Source organism: Phocoena sinus, chromosome 15 (genome assembly GCF_008692025.1).
Source record: "Phocoena sinus isolate mPhoSin1 chromosome 15, mPhoSin1.pri, whole genome shotgun sequence".
NCBI lineage: Eukaryota > Metazoa > Chordata > Mammalia > Artiodactyla > Phocoenidae > Phocoena > Phocoena sinus.
The window spans coordinates 32,129,682-32,152,149 of NC_045777.1; the positions used below are offsets into that span (position 1 = coordinate 32,129,682).

The 22,468-nt window shown below is 42.2% G+C and overlaps 2 pseudogenes; one reads left to right on the top strand and one right to left on the bottom strand.

Annotated features, from left to right (window-relative positions):
• The first annotated feature begins 1,587 nt into the window (after positions 1-1,587).
• On the top strand, positions 1,588-2,563 carry LOC116740922 (annotated as a pseudogene).
• An 868-nt stretch (positions 2,564-3,431) lies between these two features.
• On the bottom strand, positions 3,432-5,435 carry LOC116740435 (annotated as a pseudogene).
• Between the last annotated feature and the right edge of the window lie 17,033 nt (positions 5,436-22,468).

A 22,468-nucleotide genomic window follows, 5' to 3' on the forward strand; every position in this document is an offset into this window, starting at 1 on the left:
TTGTTCTTTAATTCTTCTTGGTCTTTGTTAAACATTTCTCCCATCTTCTCAATCTTTGCCTCCATTCTTTTTCTGAAATCCTGGATCATCTTCACTATCATTAATCTGAAATCTTTTCCTGAAAGATTGCCTATCTCCACTTCATTTAGTTGTTTTTCTGGGGTTTTATCTTGTTCCTTCATTTGGTACATAGCCCTCTGCCTTTTCATTTTGTCTGTCTTTCTGTGAATGTGGTTTTTGTTCCACAGGATTGCAGGATTGTAGTTCTTCTTGCTTCTGCCGTCTGCCCTCTGGTGGGTGAGGCTATCTAAGAGGCTTGTGCAAGTTTCCTGATGGGAGGGACTGGTGGTGGGTAGAGCTGAATGTTGCTTTGGTGGGCAGAGCTCAGTAAAACTTTAATCTGCTTTCTGCTAATGGGTGGGGCTGAGTTCCCTCCCTGTTTGTTTTTTGCCTGAGGCGACTCAGCACTGGAGGCTACAGGCTCTTTGGTGGGGCTAATGGTGGACTCTGGGAGGGCTCATTCCAAGAATACTTCCCAGAGCTTCTGCTGCCAGTGTCCTTGTCCCCACAGTGAACCACAACCACCCCCACCTCTGCAGGAGTCCCTCCAATACTATCTGGTAGGTCTGGTTCAGCCTCCTATTGGGTCACTGTTCCTTCCCCCTGCTTCCTGATGCGCACACTACTTTGTGTGTCCCCTCCAAAAGTGGAGTCTCTGTTTTCCCCAGTCTTGTCAAAGTCGTGCAATCAAATCCCGCTAGCCTTCAAAGAATGATCCTCTGGGGATTCCTCCTCCCATTTCCGGAACCCCAGATTGGGAAGCCTCACGTGAGGCTCAGAACCTTCACTCCAGTGGGTGGACTTCTGTGTTATAATTGTTCTTCAGTTTGTAAGTGACCTACTCAGTGGTTATGGGATTTGATTTTATTGTGATTGTGCCCCTCCTACCATCTCATTGTGGTTTCTACTTTGTATTTGGATGTGGGATATCTTTTTTGGTGAGTTCCAGGGTCTTCCTATCGATGATTTTTCAGCAGTTAGTTGTGATTCTAGTGCTCTTGCAAGAGGGAGTGAGCACACATCCTTCTATTCCACCATCTTGAACCAATTTCCCATCCATGCAAACACTTTTATCATTAGCTTGCGTCTCGTCCACCAACATCTCAGTGGCCAAGGCAATCATATGACTTAGTTTAAAATTCAGAAGTGAAGAATTCCTGTCTTCCTACCCTGAGGCATTGGGAAAGGTGTGGGTCTGTAACACAACAGAAGGAAGTCATAAATGGAGGCTGTAACTCAATCTACCACACTGATACAATTATGTTTGTTATATAATTCCATCTAGGAACATGTAGGTGTACTTTTTCATCTTTTTTGTTTTATTTTATTCTGCTCCTGCTGCAGCATAACCTCTTCTTGGGCTGGCTGGTTTACTGCTGCTGTCGCTAGATTTAAAACACTGCACTGCTGATCGCCATTCTTCAGCATTCAAAACCTCCTAGCAGGACAGCTGCCGGGGAGCACAGTGCATCACTCTGTGTCCTGCCCCATCTGTCCCCTCGGTTTGCCACCCCCCATCGCCTTGCTATGACCACCCTGCAAATAATCCTCATGGCCAGGGACCCTGGAGCTTCTGCCTTGTGGGGGGCAAGGATTTCAAGCAGCCTCTCACTAGTTCCTGGGTCACTCCCAGAAGCAAGGCTGCTATAGGTAATTCTGTGTGTAATCACAGCCATTGATGGGGAAAATACCAGCAATATGATGCACTTGGAAGCTCAGAACAAAATCAAGGGCTGCACAGACAATATGACTCTCATAGTAGCCAGATCTGAAAGAAAATATGGTCTCCTCTGGTGACAGAGGAAGGGAAACATCACCCATATACGATGAATTTAGTCTCTGAACCCCAAGAGGTCCTACATATAGGAAGCGCCCACAACAAAAGTTCCATGCCCTTTACCGTCTCACCTGCCTCCAGTTCTACCCCCAGGGTCATCACAAACCAGTACAACAACCCAGCTGACCTCTACTCTTCTGAAAACATCTCCAACTTCAACTATGCCTTGGAGTCAAAGAAAGCAGCCAGTGGGCAGGAGATGAATGGCAGAGCCTTAGACCGTTCTCGGCTTCCAAGCAGACTTGTCATTGACAAAGATTCTGAAGTCTTCTTCAGAGAAACAGGAGTTAAATGAGGCTCTGAAACAGTCCTCTTCATTCCTGGTTTTGCAGGAAATCTTGGAGTCTGAGGAGAAAGGGGATCCCCACAAGCCATCAGGATTCAGAAGTGTTAAGGCTCCAGTCACCAAAGTAGCTGCATGAATTGGAAATTCCCAGAAGTTGCTCATGTGTGACAAATGTGGAATTGGCATTGCCGGCGTGTTTTTTGAAGCTGCGGGACATTCCCCACCACCCTGAGTGTTATGTGTGCACCGACTGTGGCACCAACCTGAAACAGAAAGGCCATTTCTTTGTGGAGGAACAGATCTACTGTGAAAAGCATGCCTGGGAGTGGGTCACTCCACCTGAGGGGTCTGATGACGTGATCACTGTGTTCCCCAAGTGAGCTGGCAGCTCTGCACCCAACACTGTTCTCCAACGAGCCCCTTCTGCATCTTGTCCTCTAAAAGCTCTGGCCTCTCTTTTCTTGAAAGTTATTAATTACTTTGGTTTTATCTCTGCTTATTAAACGTCATGTCCCCCTTTGCTAGGTGACTCACACTGGCTGCATGATGCCCGCTTTTATAATCAGCAGAGAATGGTTTTGTTCGGTGTCCCCTTGCCAGCGTCACTGTGTCTTCTCTTCACCTCCATTCATCTCTGCTGCAAATGAACATCAGCCAAATTTGAACCAACTGAATTTAATGTCTGACAATGATTTCATTTTTACTCAATAAATAGACTTCAAAAACAAACAAAAAAATGCCCCAACCCGCCGCACCCCCCCAAAAATACCTCCTAGCAGGCCAATGTGCCTGTCCCATACTCAGCTGTTGGTGATCACACGCTGGCAGCCCTTCACTAGTCTGCAGCACCGGTGGGGGGGGGGGGAGTTGGGGGGATGCTGCTCCCGTCTCCAGTACCTTGCAGTGGGTCTGCCATCCAGTTCTCTGAGTTGCTCACTCCCAGCGGTGAGCCTGGGCAGGGAAAGGAATCTCGGCCTTCAAGGCCCTCAGGCTCCCGAGATGGTGGCAGCCCTGCTGGACAGACACACGCGGTCCTTCAACCTCAGCCACGCTGCCCCAAGACTCTGACACCGGCCCACGACGCCTGCCCAGAGGCCCGTGTGGACGCAGCCGTCGGCCTCCCACCCAACCCCCCAACCCAGCTTCACTTCCCGAGAACATCATTCAGACATTAGAAAGGCTCTGTCTGGTTCCCTCTTGTCATCGGCCGAGAAGGCTAGAAGGACATACCACCCACCTCCATGATACCTACAGTGGAGACAGATGCTCCGTAATGGGACCTCAAAGGCCAAAAAAAAGAAAAAAACATTGCTGAATCCGTTACAGAAAAGAATGGGCACCAAACCTTGATAAATACTAATTCCATGGCATTTCAGTGCCTTGAAAGCCTGGTAGGTGTTTGTAAATTTGTCGTGATGCTTGTGGTCTTGAAGCAATATTTGAACTCTTTCCAATGGAGTGAAAATTTCTTCTGTTGACCCCCCAAGTACTGCTGCTGGGCTCAGGGTTGCAAACTCCGGGGAACTGATAGGCTTACAGGGAAGGCAAGATAAATCCTCATAGAAGCAAAACGTAAGTGCCAGCATAGCTGTCTTCTGCATTAATGGGAGAAGGATTCTGGGATACAAGTTTCGAAATCCATCCCTCCTCAAGTGAAATACTGCATCCCGGGTTTTGATTCCATACAGCTGTCGCTGGAAAGAGGACTTTCTGAATGGGAAATGTGGCTGCTACATTGTTGAAAGCTCACAGCAGCCACACAAGTAATGTTTCATTTTGCCAACATTTGCGATATGAGGTGATATATCTCGTTAGGATTGGAGGCCTCTTTTCATGAGCTTCTGAATTTATATTGCTTAAGATCTTTCTTCTTCAAGATGGATTTTTTAAAACCCATTACCACAGGTGCCGGACTCCACGCCTGATGGCCGCCCACTCACAAGTGGGGGAGCCCAGGAGCCCTCAACCCAGCGCTGGTGCAGAGAATTATGGTTTTTTCTTGTTTGTTTTGTTTTTTTTGGCCATGCTGCCTGGCTCGTGGGATCTTAGTTTCCCAAACGGGGATCGAACCCGGGCCCCAGCTGTGAAACCGGAGTCCTAACCACTGGGTCAGAAGGGAATTCCCGAGAATGATGTTTTTAACAACTTGAGAATGTCACTTTGCAGTACCTGTGCCTGACACTGCCACCTGGTATACTCCATTTGAGAGACTGTCAGTGCTTGTTATTGGGTTCTAGTGGATACTGAAAAGCTAAAAAAGTAACAGCAGGTGGTACTACACACTGACATCCCTATCCTGAGATGGGTCAGAAATAAGAACACCAACAAAGTGGGTATTGCCAAACAAGCCTCCATTATTAATGGAAATGGTATATCCAGGAAATTAAACCAGGCATTAATGACATCTTACAGGTACATGAAAAAGTGCTCACTCATTGGCCAAACACGGCTATCTCAGATGGAGGGTCTGTGCCAGCCACTCTGGCTTCTTCCAGGCTTTGTTACACCCAGTTTCCTGAGGCTACCTGGGCCTGGTTCAAAGACAGACTGGCTAATTAGAGGATGATGGGGTATACCCAAATAAAACTGCTTAAAACTGTGCATGGTAAAGGGAACTCTGCTCAGTGGAGGGAGCTGTAGACTGTGATGCTTGCCTGGAAACACCCCCCCACCCCCAGCCCAAGTGCACCTTATTATATTTTCACTGACTCTGAGGCAACTGAGGCAGTCACCGTGGTGGGACAACTGGATGAAAAAGTTTCATTTTCTATGGGGACAAACCTTATGGCAGCACATTGCCCAAGGCCCAAACCCTCTGTTTGTGACCCATGTGGATGCCAAAGAGAAAGGATCCTTCGATGATGAACATCACTGGAATACACAAGCTTGTCAAACCTGTACTGCCAGGTAGCAGGTGCCCTTAAAATATGGAATGGGCCCCTCTGAAAGGAAAAACTGACCAAGATAACTAACAAAGTAGGCTCAGCTCCCAGTGGAGCATACTCTTCATAAAGACACTTTGGGGTCTAAAAGTAGCAATTCCTAGAAATAGTACAACCTATTTAAATAGAATGTTGGTCATGCTGGGGGATGGAGGAGACCTAGACTGCTTGTAAGATTCCCATACTGCATAATTAACCCTTCTTTCTGTACCTCCCATGCTTACCTCTTGGGAAACTGGGCTACTGGAGTTTCAGAGTAGCAAAAAAGAACGGAGGGTGGGCGACTCTTATCTGGTGTTTCTTTTGCCATCTGGCTATATTTGTTGAATTGAGGCAATTGTGCCTACGATAATGATCAGGAATATGACGTTGTCATATTCCACCACAACTCCTAAGGTGGTCCTGTTGCGACCACACATCAGGGTGTGAGAGAAATTTTCAAGAGTAGTGCAAAGTATATATACTGCTGAGCCACATTGGGATGAATCTGAGTTTATGGTGTGGGTAAGACACGGGAAGGATTCTTCAAACATGATGGAGTGACAGGTGCAGGAACTGGTCATTCTGATTATCTGGCTGTGGAAGATACCCTGGCTGATGGGAAGAAAACACTTTAGAGCCTGAGATGTCAGGGGTAAAGGGAGGTAAAGGGAGGTACCTAATCTCACTCTGAGCTATTTGTCTGCAGGGAATTTGGTCAATTTAACCCAGACTGCCACCAATATGCTGGCCAGCATTGAATCTTCATCAGAAACCTCCCAATAGCCACTGATACCAGAAAGGAATAGCCTCCACTTGAAACAACAGAACAAAATTGACTTTGTGGACACTGATATTATTGTTAGACATTTTTGTACATTTCTCATTGACTACTGATTCTTCTAAATTCTATAGCATAAGTGCACTGATAGAGACTTAGACCGAATCTGTTTCATGTCTTGGGCAACACTGGACAAGAGGGTCTATGCTAGTATGACTCTCCATCTGGGCCAAGTCAGTTAACTATGTCATAAACCCAGGTGCAGCATGAGGTGTTGGCAACCACACACACACACCACAGTAACTGGCCAGCAGAAAGTCCAGGACAATGTGATTGTCCATTATCAGTTACTTAGAGCATGTGATGGGATGGCCTTTGTTACCAAGAATTCTTGGTTGAATGTGTAAAAGGCCAAAGGGTGTGGACATGTAGGGGAATGGCTCCACCTGGGCACCCTGGCAACCTTGCATATAACAACATAAGCCTCACAGGCAAAGGTTTGAATCACAGGTAATCTGACTTTTGGCAGAACACCTTGTGACCCCCCGTGGAACACAAGAGGATGGAAGGTCTGTGAGAGTGGCTCTGGGCCATTTCTTACTCACTTTCCTATGTTCCCTGAAGGCTGCCACTGTCTCTTGGGTTCTGAGGAGGTATGAGGCTTCCTGTCCCATCCACCACCACCCCTCAGAATAGAGTTGCAGAATATAAAACTGCTTAGCTGCAGTCTAGAATTGGCTCCTCAGCAGTGGGTATACCCCAGCCTGTGCCTTGTCTTTTTGGTGTGTAAGCTTGACAGATGAAAGACCCTACAACTTCCCCTCCCTACTAAGAAGTAAAACGGAAAACCAGAAGAAAAACAGCATCACTCAGGGAACTCTATGGATTAATGCCACAGTCCAAGACTTGAAAGAAGCAGGGATGGTGATATCTATCATATTTAAACTCACCAGTTTGGCCTGTGCAGAACTCAAATGAACTTTGGAGATTGACTGTGGTTTATTATTAACTGAGGCAGGGACTCTAATTATGATTGCAAGGTCAGATTTAAAAATTTTACTGGAGGGACTTCCCTGGTGGTCCAGTGGTTATATGGATCTGTTCTCCCAATGCAGGGGGCCCGGGTTCGATCCCTGGTCAGGGAACTAGATCCTGCATGCATTCCGCAACTAAAAGTTCACATGCTGCAACTAAAAAGACCCACATCCTGCAACTAAAGATCCCACATGCCACAAGGAAGATGCTGCATGCCGCAACTAAGATCCAGCGCAACCAAATAAATAAGTAAATATTTTTTAAAATAATAAAATATAAAAAAATTTTAAATGTTCCTGGAGCAAATCAACATGGCCCCTGGAACTTTGTATATAGCTGCTAACCCAGCTAATGCCTTTTTCTTCATATCAACTTGCAAGGACCACCAGAAAGTTGCTTTTACCTATCAGTGGTCACCGCATACCTTCACAGCACCATGGGGCCAGGTCTATTCTTTTCTCTGCCATAATATAGTCTACAGAGATATTGACTTGACATTCCACAAAACATAACACTGGTTCACTATATTAAGATTATGCTGATTGGATTTGATGAGCAGGAAGAAGAACTTTAGATGCCTTTATTAAGACATATGTGAACCACATTATGGGAGATACAGCCAATGAAAATCCAGGGAGGTATCACCTGAGTGTATTTTCCAGGGTTTCAGTAGTCTGTGGCAAAAGACCAGGTTCCACACCTTGTACCACCTGCCATGAACAAAGGTACATAACTCTTGGTAGACCTTTCTGGAATTGAGAGGCAACATATATCACAGGTGAGTATACTCTCTTGACTCATCTACAGAGTTGCTCATGAGAAGGACAGTTTCAAGTTAAACCAGAGAAAGATGAAGCTCTGTGATAAGTCCAGGCTGTAATACAAGCTGCTCTACAACCTGGTGCTTATGCTCCAGCAGGTTCAATGATGCTCAAAGTGTGGCAAATACAGTTGATGTATGGAGCTTCTCACAAACATGAACAGGAGAACAACAGCTTGATTTCTGGGGGTTTTAGAAAATACCCACTTCTGGAGATAACTATTCTCTTTTGGAGAGTAGCTTCTGGTTTGCTACTGGGCCTTGGTAGATACTGAACTCCTAACTCCAGAACATGAGGTAGTCCTGTGGCCTGAACTTCCCATCATGGACACACTTGGCCATAAGTTTGAGCATGTGCAGAAGCAATTTAACATCAGATGTAAATGGTATGTAAGAGATCAGATTTGAGTAAGTTGGGAAAACCTGAGTAGGTTGCATGAGCAGGGGGCTCAGACTCTTTGACATGAATTCCTGTTGCATTTTCTGCTCTCTTTCGATCCATGCTTATGGCCTCATGAAATGTTCCTGATGACCAACTGACTGAGGAAAACACTTGAAACTGGTTTACATCTGGGTCTGCACAATTAGCTGGTAATACAGAAAAATGGCCAGCTATTAGCACTGCAGGGGTGACCCTGAAGTACAAAGGATTTTCCTTCCTTGCCTGTAATGCTTCTGCCAGCAACAGCATTTGTGGACTCACAGGATGCCTTATGCACTTTCATGATAATTCACCCATTGTTGTATTGAATCAAGGAGCTCATTTCACAGCAAAGAATGTTCAGCAATGGACTCATGCCCATAACATTAACTGCTCTTACCACGCACCCCATCACCTAGAAGTGGCTGGCCTAATTGAAAGATAGAAGGGCTTAGATTCAGTGTGGCATCTGTTGGGAGAGGTTCGGCTGTGTTTAACAGTTTAAACAGTATATACTTTGTGTCAGAGACAATTATATGGTGTTGTCTCCCCCATGGCTGGAATACATTGCTCTGTGAGTGAGGAATAGAATTGGGTGTGGCTCCTGTGACAATTACATCTAGTAACCCATTTGCAGAATTTTTGTATTTTGTCCCAGCAAATAAGAGTTATGATAGTTCAGAGGGTTAATCCTCAAGGAATTAATATCAGAGGACATAGCAATTATGAGACTTCTATCTGAATACTTTACACTCTTTATTCCATTGAACCAACAAAAAGAGAGTACTGTCCAGTGTGATTGATCCTGATTTCCAAGGGGTAAGGGAGGTTGCTGCTACCCAGTGGGGGCAATAAGGGCTATGTTAGGAGCCCAGGGGATTCTTGGAGTGCCTCTTTGTGCTTCCATGCTCAATTGTAAAGATTAATGGAAAACTACTACAACTAAAAGGTGGCAGGATTGAGGACTCAGACCCTTTGGGAATATAGTTTTGGATCACTCCACTTGATACAGAACTGAGACTAATTGAGGTTCTGAGTGAGGGCAGGGGAAATACAGAATAAGTAGTGAAAGAAAGAAGCTACAGATTTTAATCAGGGCCCCCTGACAAATTACAGGAACAAGTATGACAATAGCTTTGCATTTTTTCTTTGCTTGTAATATGTATGTGTTGATAGTACATATTCACCATTTTGATCTTTTCTCTCCTACCACTGTTTTACATATATACAAATTATTAGATTTAATTTTTTTTTTTTTTAATTTTTAATTTAAAAATTTAAAAAATTTTATATTGGAGTATAGCTGATTAACAACGTTGTGTTAGATTCAGGTGTACAGCAGAGTGATTCAGTTATACATATACATGTATCAATTTTTTCCCAAATTCCTTTCTCATTTAGGTTATTACAGAGAATTGAGCAGAGTTCCCTGTGCTATACAGTAGACCCTTGTTGGCTATCTATTTTAAATATAGCAGTGTGTACATGTCAATCCCAAACTCCCAATCTATCCCTTCCCCCCGCAACCTTTCCCCCCCCGGTTACCATAAATTTGTTCTCTAAGTCTGTGAGTCTGTTTCTATTTTATAAATAAGTTCATTTGTATCATTGTTTTTAAGATTCCTCATATAAGCAATGTCATATATTTGTATTTCTTTGCCTTACTTAGTATGATAATCTCCAGGTCCATCCATGTTGCTGCAAGTGGCATTATTTCATTCTTTTTTATGGGTGAGTAATATTCCATTGTATATATGTACCACATCTTCTTTATCCATTGATCTATTGACAGACATTTAGGTTGCTTCTATGTCTTGGATATTGTAAACAGCACTGTAATGAACATTGGGATGCATGTCTTTTCAAACCATGTTTTTCTCCAGATTTATGCTCAGGAGTGGGACTACTGGATCATAGAGTAGCTCTATTTTTAGTTTCTTAAGGAACCTCCATACTGTTCTCCATAGTGGCTGAACCAATGCACATTTCCACCAGAAGTGTAGGAGGGTTCCCTTTTCTCCACATCCTTTCCAGCATTTATTGTTTGTAGACTTTTTAATGATAGCCTTTCTGATTGGTGTGAGGTGATATCTCATTGTAATTTTGATTTTCGTTTCTCTAATAATTAGTGATGTTGAGAATCTTTTCACGTGCCTGTTGGCCATCAGTACGTCTTCTTTGGACAAATGTCTGTTTCAGTCTTCTGCCCATTTTTTGGTCGGGTTGTTTGGTTTTTTTTTTTATATTGAGCCACATGAGCTGTTTGTAAATATTGAAGATTAATCCCTTGTCGGTGCATGGTTTGCAAATATTTTCTTCCATTCTTTGGGTTGTCTTTTACTTTTGTTTATGGTTTCCTTTGCTGTGCAAAAGCTTTTGAGTTTAATTAGGTCCCATTTGGTTTTATTTCCATTATGCTAGGAGATGGATCAAAAAAGATATTGCTGCAATTTATGTTAAAGAGAGCTCTGCCTATACTTTTCTCTAAGAGTTTTATAGTATCCAGTCTTACATTTATGTCTTTAATTGATTTTGAGTTTATTTTTGTGCATGGTGTTAAAGAATGTTCTAATTTAATTTTTTTTACATGTAACTGGCCAGTTTTCCCAGCACCATTTATTGAAGAGACTGTCTTTTCTCCATTGTATAGTCTTACCTCCTTTGTAGTAGATTCATTGACCATAGGTGCATGGGTTTATTTCTGGGCTTTCTATCCTGTTCCATTAATCTATATTTCTGTTTTTGTGCCAGTACAATACTGTTTTGTTGACTGTACCTTTGTAGTATAGTCTGAAGCCAGGGATTCTGACTCCTCCAGCTCTGTTTTCTCTTTCTCAAATTTGCCTTGGCTTGGAATTTAATTTTCAGGTAACAGAATATTCAGTGGAGCCATGATGAATTCTGAAGAATAATTAATATAGTCAGCAATGTATATAATGACTGTTGGAACTGTGCATTTCCTTATTATGGAGAGAGGGTGAAAATGTCTTCAGATATACAGAAGAAAGCTGTATTTTGTTTGGTGGAAATACACAGTTACATTGTTTTATATAAGTTCTAACATGCATTGAAGGGTGCATAAGGACACTCAGCATCCAAAAGGGTGGGCAGTTGTCCCTTTCCTTTCTCCTTGTAGGTGAATTTACATTCTAAGGGGCAGAATCTGCTTTAGACTTAATCTCTCATAGCAAATTTTGAGAAATACATTCACCATGTTGACTCAGAAAATATTCAGGTCATACACAAGCAAAGGTGGGATTCAGGAGTGTAATTTTCTACCTGCTGTCTTGGGAGTGTGGAGGTTGGGTAGGTGGGAAGAACACAAGAGACAGGAAAGAGCAGAGAAGGGAGGTTGAGTCAGAAAAAGTAGAGTCACCAACCATGATGTTCTTTGTAGAAGTGGGAGTTTTGAGCATTGTGATTGGAAGAGTCACTGTGGCTGTGCTGAGCAAGGAGAGAGTTGAGAAGGGAATGGCTGCAGATATGAAGGGGATCAAAGAAGAAGGGCATTGGCCACACAATACCTCTCCCTGGAACACTCTTCCCACCCCACTTAAAAATCTCATTCTTCCTCCAAAGCTCACATCTCTCCCAGGAAGGCTGCACTGATTTCAGTGGTCTGTGCCAGCCCTCTTCTCTGGACTTCCTACCTGTGTGCTCACTCCTCTCCCCCACTGTGGCCACACTCTGTCTCTGATTAGAGTCAATTATTGTTTCCTTCTCTGGCTCATCCAATGAACCACGAGCTCCTAAAGGAAAGGAACAGAGTCTTACTTTTGCCTTTTATCTTCAGTATCTGCCACATAGGAAGCCACACACAGAAGACAGGTCAATTTATACATGTTTTGTTCGTGAATGATTTCAGAGGTGCAGAGTGGGCATTTGATTGTACCTTTGCAGAGTGGTTCTTGGGGATTCCTCAGGTGGGCCCCAGTGATGGAAGTGAAGCTCTCCAGGTAGAAGAAGCCCATAAACCTGCCATCCTGCCAACTGAGGAGCTGTGGTGCAATCTTGGAACCTGTTATGGGGGCCAGGAGATGTGGTCATGCTTTTGAGGCCTCTCTCCCACACTGCGGCAAACTGTCTGCTAGAATTTGCAAAGAGTATGATCTTTGTGGGGCTCTCATAAACTGAATTTAAGGAAGATGTGTACTCTGAGCCCCATCTTCAAAATGATGCTGTTATGAGACCATTCCTTTTTGCTCTGATAGGGTGCATTTCTCACCTGCACTGTGGTCCAGGACATTCAAGGAACCATCTCCACTAGGTTTCTCTCATTTTGAAGCAGGACTGATGACCCCAGGCTGGCACGGATATGCAGGGACAGATCACCAGGAAAGTCAAAGGGAAGACTGGAGGCAGGGTTTTTTTTTAAGGAAACCTAAGAGCAGGACCCAAACAAGGAGAGAAGCTGGAGATGGGTGGGCCACAAGTGGAAACAGGGAGAGGATGTGAGATGGCTGGGGCACCCTCAATGCAGCCCCTGCATTGGGCTTCTCTTGGCAGGTCTCATTAGCATGATACAGCCAGCCCCACCCTGCCACTGACTCACAGTGAGAGAAGCCTGTGATCTGCTTCTGCTGGGCTCAGAAGTATCAGCAGGCGCCTGCCCTGAGCCCTACTGAGGAGAGAGAGAGGGGAGGAAGTTGGAGTTCTCGTTAGAGGAGGTGTGAAGGGGTCAAAGAGGTTGGGAGCGCCATCTCTCTGAGCCCATCTCCCTGTTGGGCTCAGGTCCTGGCAACCAACCTCTGATTTATCCCCCCACTCTGTTTTCTTAGCCAATCCCCACTCCACTGCGGAGGAGTGTGTCACAATGAGACCCTCATGACATCCCTACAACCCAGCCCCCCATTCCTAACTGTGAAATGCTTCTAGTCACTGCCCCAGAGGGACCCAACCAGTCACAATCCTTTCTTCTAGCTCTTGCCTTGCTCTCACTCCATTCCACCTCCATCTGTCCAGTGTCCGGATATGTCAAGTGAGCCAAAGAAAAACGATTGGGGCTCAAAAATGGTGATATTCTCACTTCAAACCATCATGTTGAAGCCCACAAGCCCTTGAACCTGGAGCTCTCAGAGAGTCAGGACACCACCTGGACCAGCTGCTTCCAGGATGATGGACAGCTGAAGAACCCAGCACTAGGGTTGCCCAGAAACACTGGGGGTGGGGTGGAAAATTTACCCTGCCCCCTCTCTTCTGATCCTGCCCCTTGAGTGTCTAGCTGGCAGTTTTCCTTTCCTTTTCTTTTTTTTTTCTTTCCCTTTTTTCTTTCTTTCTTTCTTTCTTCTTTCTTTCTTTCTTTCTTTCTTTCTTTCTTTCTTTCTTTCTTTCTCTTTCTCTCCTTCTCTCCTACTCTCTTTCTTATTTGTTGAAGTATAGTTATTTCACAATGTTATAGAAGTCTCAGGTGTACAACATAGTGACTTACAATTTTTAAAGATTATACTCCATTTACAGTTATTGTAAAATATTTGTTATATTCCCTGTGTTGTACAATATATCCTTGTAGCTTTTTTTTTTTTTTTTTTTTTTTTTTGCGGTACGTGGGTCTCTCACTGCTGTGGCCTCTCCTGTTGCGGAGCACAGGCTCCGGATGCACAAGCTCAGCGGCCATGGCTCATGGGTCCAGCTGCTCCGTGGCACATGGGATCCTCCCGGACCAGGACACGAACCGTGTCCCCTGCATCGGCAGCACTCCCAACCACTGCGTCACCAGGGAAGCCCCTTGTAGCTTATTTTATGCATAATAGTTTATACCTCTTAATCCCCTACTCTTATGTTGCCCCTCCTCCCATTTTTCTCTCCACTGGTAACCACTAGTTTGTTCTCTATATCTCTGAGTCTGTTTCTTTTTGTTATATTCACTAGTTTGTTTTATTTTTTAGATTCCACATATAAATGAGATCATACAATATTTGTCTTTGTCTGTCTTTGAAATAAGCATAATGCCCTCTAAGTCCATTCTTGTTGCTGCAAATGGCAATATTTCATTCTTTTTTATGACTAAGTAGTATTCCTTTGTGTGTGTGTGTGTGTGTGTGTGTGTGTGTATATATCCCATCTTCTTTATCCATTCATCTGTTGATGGATACTTAGGTTGCTTTTATATCTTGGCAATTGTAAATACTGCTATTATGAACATTGGGGTGTATGTATCTTTTCAAATTAGTGTTTTCAGTTTTTTAAGGATATATATACCCAGGAGTGCAATTGCCAGATCTGTGGTAGTTCTACTTTTAGTTTTTTGAGAAACCTCCATACTCTTTTCCATAGTGGCTGCACCAATTTACATTCCCACCAAAAGTGTACAAGGGTTCCCTTTTCTCCACATCCTCCCCAACGTTTGTAATTTGTGTTCTTTTTGATCATAGCCCTTCTGACAGGTGTGAGGTGATATTCCACTGTGGTTTTAATTTGCATTTATCTGATGATTAGTGATGTTGAACATCTTTTCATGTGCCTGTTGGCCATATGTATGTCTTCTTTGGAAAAATGTCTATTCACGTCTTCTGACCATTTTTAATTGGGTGTTTGCTTTTTTGATGTTGAATTGTATGAAGTGTTTATACATTTTGGATATTAACCCCTTAACAGTCATATCATTTGTAAATATTTTTTCCTGTTCAGTAGGTTGTCTTTTTGTTTTGTCGATGGTTCCCTTTGCTGTGTAAAAGATTTTGTTTAATTTGTCCCATTTGTTTATTTTTGCTTTTGTTTCCCTTGCCTTAGGAGGCAGATCCAAGAAAATGTTGCTACGATTTATTGCAAACAGTGTTCTGTCTATGTTTTCCTCTAGGGGTTTTATTGTCCCATCTTACATTTAGATCTTTAATCCATTTTGAGTTTATATTTGTATACGGTGTTAGAGAATGTTCTAATTTCATTCTTTTACATTTAGCTGTCCAGTTTTTCCAGTGCCACTTGAAGAAACTATCTTTTCTCCATTATATATTCTTGCCTCCCTTGTCATAGATTAATTGACAATAAATTGGGCTTATCAGAGCTCTCTATTCTGTTCCATTGAGCTATGTGTCTGTTTTTGTGCCAGTACCATACTATTTGGATTATTGTAGCTTTGTAGTAGAGTCTGAAGTCAGGGAGTGTGATACCTCCAGCTCTGTTCTTCTTAAGATTGTTATGGCAATTCAAGGTCTTTTGTGTTTCCATACAAATTTTAAAATTATTTGTTCTATTTCTGTGAAAAATGCTATCAGTATTTTGATAGGAAATTTCATGAAATCTGTAGATTGCTTTTGGTAGTATTGTCCTGCCATTTTTTTTTTTTTTACATCTTTATTGCAGTATAGTTGCTTTACAATGCTGTGTTACTTTCTGCTATGTTCCCATATCTCTACCCTCTTGCATCTGCCTCCCTCCCACCCTCCCTATCCCACTCCTCTAGGTGGTCACAAAGCACTGAGCTGATCTTCCTGTGCTATGCGGCTGCTTCCCACTAACTATCTATTTTACATTTGGTAGTGTATATATGTCCATGCCACTCTCTCACTTTGTCACAGCTTACACTTCCCCCTCCCCATATCCTCAAGACCATTCTCTAGTAGGTCTCTGTCTTTATTCCCGTCTTACCCATAGGTTCTTCATGATATTTTTTTCTTAAATTCCATATATATGTGTTAGCATATGGTATTTGTCTTTCTCTTTCTGACTTACTTCACTCTGTATGACAGACTCTAGGTCCATCCATCTCATTACAAATAGCTCAATTTCGTTTCTTTTTATTGCTGAGTAATATTCCATTGTATATATGTGCCACATCTTCTTTATCCATTCATCTGATGATGGGCATTTAGGTTGTTTCCATCTCCTGGCTATTGTAAATAGAGCTGCAGTGAACATTTTGGTACATGACTCTTTTTGAATTATGGTTTTCTCAGGGTATATGCCCAGTAGTGGGATTGCTGGGTCATATGGTAGTTATATTTGTAGTTTTTAAGGAACCTCCATACTGTTCTCCATAGTGGCTGTACCAATTCACATTCCCACCAGCAGTGCAAGAGTGATCCCTTTTCTCCACACCCTCTCCAGCATTTATTGTTTCTTGATTTTTTGATGATGGCAATTCTGACTGGTGTGAGATGGTATCTCACTGTAGTTTTGATTTGCTTTTCTTTAATGATTAATGATGTTGAGCATTCTTTCATGTGTTTGTTGGCAGTCTGTATATCTTCTTTGGAGAAATGTCTATTGAGGTCTTCTGCCCATTTTTGGATTGGGTTGTTTGTTTTTTTGTTATTGAGCTGCATGAGCTGCTTGTAAATTTTGGAGATTAATCCTTTGTCAGTTGCTTCATTTGCAAATATTTTCTCTCATTCTGAGGGTTGTCTTTTGGTCTTGGTTATGGTTTCCTTTGCTGTGCAAAAGCTTTGAAGTTTCATTAGGTCCCATTTGTTTATTTTTGTTTTATTTCCATTACTCTAGGAGGTGGGTCAAAAAGGATCTTGTTCTGATTTATGTCATAGACTGTTCTGTCTATGTGTTTTCCTCTAAGAGTTTGATAGTTTCTGGCCTTACATTTAGGTCTTTAATCCATTTTGAGCTTATTTTTGTGTATGGTGTTAGGGAGTTATCTAATCTCATACTTTTATATGTACCTGTCCAGTTTTCCCAGCACCACTTATTGAAGAGGCTGTCCTTTCTCCACTGTACATTCCTGCCTCCTTTATCAAAGATAAGGTGACCATATGTGTGTGGGTTTATCTCTGGGCTTTCTATCCTCTTCCATTGATCTGTCTTTCTGTTTTTGCACCACTACCATACTGTCTTGATTACTGTAGCTTCGTAGTGTAGTCTGAAGTCAGGGATCCTGATTACTCCAGCTCTGGTGTTCTTTCTCAAGATTGCTTTGGCTACTCGGGGTCTTTTGTGTTTCCATACAAATTGTGAAATTTTTTGTTCTAGTTCTGTGAAAAATGCCAGTGGTAGTTGGATAGGGATTGCACTGAATCTATAGATTGCTTTGGGTAGTAGAGTCATTTTCACAATGTTGATTCGTCCAATCCAGGAACATGGTATATCTCTCCATCTACTTCTATCATCTTTAATTTCTTTCATGAGTGTCTTATAATTTTCTTCATACAGGACTTTTGTCTCCTTAGGTAGGTTTAGTCCTAGATATTTTCTTTTTGCTGCAATGGTAAACGGGAGTGTTTTCTTGATTTCACTTTCAGATTTTTCATCATTATTGTATAGGAATGCAAGATATTTCTGTGCATTAATTTTGTATCCTGCTACTTCACCAAATTCATTGATTAGCTCTAGTAGTTTTCTGGTAGCATCTTTAGGATTCTCTATGTATAGTATCATGTCATCTGCAAAGAGTGACAGCTTTATTTCTTCTTTTCCGATTTGGATTCCTTTTATTTCCTTTTCTTCTCTGATTGCTGTGGCTAAAACTTCCAAAACTATGTTGAATAAGAGTGGTGAGAGTGGGCAACCTTGTCTTTTCCTGAACTTACTGGAAATGCTTTCAGTTTTTCACCATTGAGGACGATGTTGGCTGTGGGTTTGTCATATACGGCCTTTATTATGTTGAGGAAAGTTCCGTCTATGCCTACTTTCTGCAGGGTTTTTATCATAAAGAGGTGTTGAATTTTGTCGAAAGCTTTCTCTGCATCTATTGAGATGACCATACAGTTTTTCTCCTTCAATTTGTTAATATTGTGTATCACGTTGATTGATTTGCATATATTGAAGAATCCTTGCATTCCTGGAATAAACCCCACTTGATCATGGTGTATGATCCTTTTAATGTGCTGTTGGATTCTGTTGGCTAGTATTATGTTGAGGGTTTTTGCATGTATGTTCATCAGTGATATTGGCCTGTAGTTTTCTTTCTTTGTGACATCCTTGTCTGGTTTTGGTATCAAACTCATAGAATGAGTTTGGGAATTCTCCTCTCTCTGCTATATTTTGGAAGAGTGTGAGAAGGATAGGTGTAAGCTCTTCTCTAAATGTTTGATAGAATTCGCCTGTGAAGCCATCTGGTCCTGGGCTTTTGTTTGTTGGAAGATTTTTAATCACAGTTTCAATTTCAGTGCTTGTGATTGGTCTGTTCATATTTTCTATTTCTTCCTGATTCAGTCTTGGTGGGTGGTGCATTTCTAAGAATTTCTCCATTTCTTCCAGGTTGTAAATTTTATTGGCATAGAGTTGCTTGTAGTAATCTCTCATGATCTTTTGTATTTCTGCAGTGTTAGTTGTTACTTCTCCATTTTCATTTCTAATTCTATTGATTTGAGTCTTCTCCCTTTTTTTCTTGATGAGTCTGGCTAACAGTTTATCAATTTTGTTTATCTTCTCAAAGAACCAGCTTTTAGTTTTATTGATCTTTGCTCTCATTTCCTTCATTTCTTTTTCATTTATTTCTGATCTGATCTTTATGATTTCTTTCCTTCTGCTAACTTTGGAGATTATTTGTTCTTCTTTCTCTAATTGCTTTAGGTGCAAGTTTAGGCTGTTTATTCGAGATGTTTCCTGTTTCTTAAGGTAGGATTGTATTGCTATAAAGTTCCCTTTTAGAACTGCTTTTGCTGCTTCCCATAGGTTTTGGGTCGTTGTGTCTCCATTGTCATTTGTTTCTAGGTATTTTTTGATTTCCTTTTTGATTTCTTCAGTGATCACTTTGTTATTAACTAGTGTATTTTTTAGCCTCCATGTGTTTGTATTTTTTACAGATCTTTTCCTGTAATTGATATCTAGTCTCATAGTGTTGTGGTCGGAAAAGATAATTGATACAATTTCAATTTTCTTAATTTACCAAGCCTTGATTTGTGACCCAAGATATGATCTATCCTGGAGAATGTTTCATGAGCACTTGAGAAAAATGTGTATTCTGTTGTTTTTGGATGGAATGTCCTATAAATATCAATTAAGTCCACCTTGTTTAATGTACCATTTAAAGCTTGTGTTTCCTTATTTATTTTCATTTTGGATGATCTGTCCATTGGTGAAAGTGGGGTGTTTAATTCCCCTACTATGAATGTGTTACTGTTGATTTCCCCTTTTATGGCTGTCAGTATTTGCCTTATGTATTGAGGTGCTCCTATGTTGGGTCCATAAATATTTACAATTGTTGGATCTTCTTCTTGGATCAATCCCTTGATCATTATGTAGTGTCCTTCTTTGTCTCTTCTAATAGTCTTTATTTTAATGTCTATTTTGTCTAATATGAGAATTGCTACTCCAGGTTTCTTTTGGTTTCCACTTGCATGGATTATCTTTTTCAATCCCCTCACTTTCAGTCTGTATATATCTCTAGGTCTGAAGTGGGTCTCTTGTCGACAGCATATATATGGGTCCTGTTTTTATATCCATTCAGCCAGTCTTTGTCTTTTGGTGGGAGCATTTATTCCATTTACATTTAAGGTAATTATTGATATGTATGTTCCTATTCCCATTTTCTTAATTGTTTTGGGTTTGTTATTATAGGGTTTTTTTCTTCTCTTGTGTTTCTTGCCTAGAGAAGATCCTTTAGCATTTGTTGTAAAGCTGGTTTGGTGGTGCTGAACTCTTTCAGCTTTTGCTTGTCTGTAAAGGTTTTAATTTCTCCATCAAATTTGAATGAGATCCTTGCCGGGTAGAGTAATCTTGCTTGTAGGTTTTTCTCCTTCATCACTTTAAATATGTCCTGCCACTCCCTTCTGGCTTACAGAGTTTCTGCTGAAAGATCAGCTGTTAACATTATGGGGATTCCCTTGTGTGTTATTTGTTGTTTTTCCCTTGCTGCTTTTAATATGTTTTCTTTGTATTTAATTTTTGATAGTTTGATAAATATATGTCTTGGAGTGTTTCTCCTTGGATTTATCCTGTATGGGACTCTCTGTGCTTCCTCGACTTGATTAACTATTTCCTTTCGCATATTAGGAATGTTTTCAACTATAATCTCTTCAAATATTTTCTCAGTCCCTTTCTTTTTCTCTTCTGCTTCTGGGATCCCTATAATTCGAATATTGGTGCATTTAATGTTGTCCCAGAGGTCTCTGAGACTGTCCTCAGTTCTTTTCATTCTTTTTCTTTCGTCTGCTCTGCAGTAGTTATTTCCACTACTTTATCTTCCAGGTCACTTATCTGTTCTTCTGCCTCAGTTATTCTGATATTGATCCCTTCTAGAGTATTTTTAATTTTATTATTATGTTGTTCATCATTGCTTGTTTTATCTTTAGTTCTTCCAGGTCCTTGTTAAATGTTTCTTGCATTTTCTCTATTCTATTTCCAAGATTTTGGATCAACTTTACTATCATTATTCTGAATTCTTTTTCAGGTAGACTGCCTATTTCCTCTTCATTTGTTAGGTCTGTTGGGTTTTTATCTTGCTCCTTCATCTGCTGTGTGTATTTCTGTCTTCTCATTTTGCTTATCTTACTGTGTTTGGGGTCTCCTTTTTGCAGGCTGCAGGTTCGTAGTTCCCATTGTTTTGGTGCCTGTCCCCAGTGGCTAAAGTTGATTCAGTGGGTTGTGTAGGCTTCCTGGTGGAGGAGACTAGTGCCTGTGTTCTGGTGGATGAGGCTGTATCTTGTCTTTCTGGTGGGCAGGTCCATGTCTGGTGGTGTGTTTTGGGGTGTCTGTGGACTTATTATGATTTTAGGCAGTCTCTCTGCTAATGGGTGGGGTGTTTCTTGTCTTGCTAGTTGTTTGGTATAGGGTGTCCAGCACTGTAGCTTGCTGGTTGTTGAGTGAAGCTGGGTGCTGTTGTTGAGATGGAGATCTCTGGGAGATTTTCGCCATTTGATATTATGTGGAGCTGGGAGGTCTCTTGTGGACCAGTGTCCTGAAGTTGGCTCTCCCACCTCAGAGGCACAGCACTTACTCCTGGCTGCGGTACCAAGAGCCTTTCATCCACACGGCTCAGAATAAAAGGAGAAGAAAAAGTAGAAAGAAAGAAAGAAAGAAAGAAAGAAAAGAAGGAGAGAAAGTAGAAAGAAAGAAAGAAAGAAAGAAAGAAGAAAGAAAGAAAGAAAGAAAGAAAGAAAGAAAGAAAGAAAGAAAGAAAGAAAGAAAGAAAGAAAGAAAGAAAGGAAGGAAGAATAAAATAAAATAAAGTAAGGTAAAAGAAAATAAAGTTTTTTTTAAAGTTTTTAAAATTTTTTTAAAAAGCAAGAAAACAAATAGAAAAAAAATTGACGGATAGAACCCTAGGACAAAATGGTTAAAGGAAAACTATACAGACAAAATCTCACACAGAAGCATACATATACACACTCACAAAAAGAGGAAAAGGGCAAAAAAAAAAAAAAAAATCTTGCTCTCAAAGTCCACCTCCTCAATTTGGGATGATTCGTTGTCTATTCAGGTATTCCACAGATGCAGTGTACATCAAGTTGATTGTGAAGATTTAATCTGCTACTCCTGAGGCTGCTGGGAGAGATTTCCCTTTCTCTTCTTCTTTTTTTTTTTTTTTTTTTTTTTGCGGTTAGCGGGCCTCTCACTGGTGTGGCCTCTCCCGTTGCGGAGCACAGGCTCCGGACGCGCAGGCTCAGCGGCCATGGCTCACAGGCTCAGCTGCTCCGTGGCATGTGGGATCTTCCCGGACCGGGGCACGAACCCGTGTCCCCTGCATCGGCAGGCGGACTTTCAACCACTGCACCACCAGGGAAGCCCCCTTTCTCTTCTTTGTTCGCACAGCTCCCGGGGCTCAGCTTTGGATTTGTCCCCGCCTCTGCATGTAGGTCGCCAGAGGGCGTCTGTTCTTCACTCAGACAAGACGGAGTTAATGGAGCCGCTGATTCTGGGGCTCTGGCTCACTCAGGCCGGGGGGTGGGTGGGGTACGGAGGGCGGGGCGAGCCTGCGGCTGCAGAGGCCAGCATGGGTTGCACCAGCCTGAGGTGCGCCGTGCGTTCTCCCGGGGAAGTTGTCCCTGGATATGGGACGCTGGCAGTGGCGGACTGCCCAGGCTCCCCGGAAGGGAGGTGTGGAGAGTGACCTGTGCTCGCACACAGGCTTCTTGTTGTAGGCTGCAGCAGCCTTAACGTCTCATGCCCGTCTGTGGGGTCCGCGCTCTTAGCCGCGGCTCATGCCCGTCTCTGAAGCTCCTTTAAGAAGCGCTCTTAATCCCCTCTCCTCGCGCACCAGGAAACAAAGAGAGAAGAAAAAGTCTCTTGCCTCTTTGGCAGGTCCTGACTTTTTTCCTGTCCTGCCATTTTAAAACACCTTCCAAAGCTGAATGCCTGGGGTTTCCATAGTGATGGAAAACAAGCCTCCATTGCCTGGTCCACCCCTGCCAAGACGCTGGTCACCCTAAATCTTGTCATCAAGAGTGCTAGCCCAGACGTGCAGCTGTTATGTGCAGG